Consider the following 1,212-nt stretch of genomic DNA (forward strand, 5'->3'; position numbering starts at 1 on the left):
CCATTGAAGCATTAATGTATATATCCCGTTAATAATACACGATCTGACATATAATTTGTTGTGAATTTATTAGCAATGTATAGTTTATTTACAACCAGAAGACATTAGAATGAAATTAAATAAATTTTTTCGATATCTTCATGGAATAGTTGATCTGGGACTATTTTATCCATATGAATCTAAGTCATAATTAGTTGGCTATACAGATGTATGATACTTGTCTGATCCATACAAAAGAAGATCTCAAATAGGATACCTATTCACATATGGTAATACAGCTATATCATAGAGGTATACAAAATAGACAATAGCAGCAACATCCTCTAATCATGCTGAAATACTAGCAATGCATAAAGTAATAAGTCGCGAGTGTTTTTGGTTCAGGAGTTCAATCAAATATATTTATCATCATGTGGACTGACTGATAGAAAAATAGCTCCAACTATTATGTTTGAAGATAATACAGCATGCATTGCTCAATTTAAAGGTGGATACATCAAAGATGATAGAACAAAACATATTTCTCCTAAATTCTTCTTCACCCATGACCTTCAAAGAACAATTAATATCTAACAGATCCGCTCAAACGATAATCTGACAGATTTATTTACAAAGTCACTTTCAAAATCTTCCTTTAAAAGATTAGTGCATCAAATTGGGATGCTCTGATTTCGAGATATTAAATAATGTCAACAAGAAAGGAATGCTAAACTCTTTTTTCTTTGGTAAGACAGATTTATTTACAAAGTCGCTTTCAAAATCTTCCTTTAAAAGATTAGTGCATCAAATTGGGATGCTCTGATTTCGAGAGATTAAATAATGTCAACAAGAGGGGAATGCTATACCCTTTTTTCTTTGGTAAGATTTTTGCTCCTATTGGATTTTTTTTTGACAAGGTGTTTAATGAGACAGTTCTCATCACAAAAAATATTATACTCTTTTTTTCTTTACTAATTTTTTTCATTGAATTTTTTAATGAAGTTTTAATGAGGCATAATTTTAAATGGACATTCAAAAAAGAACTTTGATATGGATGTTCATTTAACAACGTATGACTTCTTTCTTAATATGGGCGGCTCAATTTTTTAATGATACGAGGTTCAGATTATCAAGATAGATTGAATTTAATAAAATTTAGAAAGGATAACCATTGTACATATATAAATATAGACAATATACACACAACACTAACATAAAATACTTCTCTGTATA

Source organism: Arachis ipaensis, chromosome B03, assembly GCF_000816755.2.
Source record: "Arachis ipaensis cultivar K30076 chromosome B03, Araip1.1, whole genome shotgun sequence".
NCBI classification, from domain to species: Eukaryota; Viridiplantae; Streptophyta; class Magnoliopsida; order Fabales; family Fabaceae; genus Arachis; species Arachis ipaensis.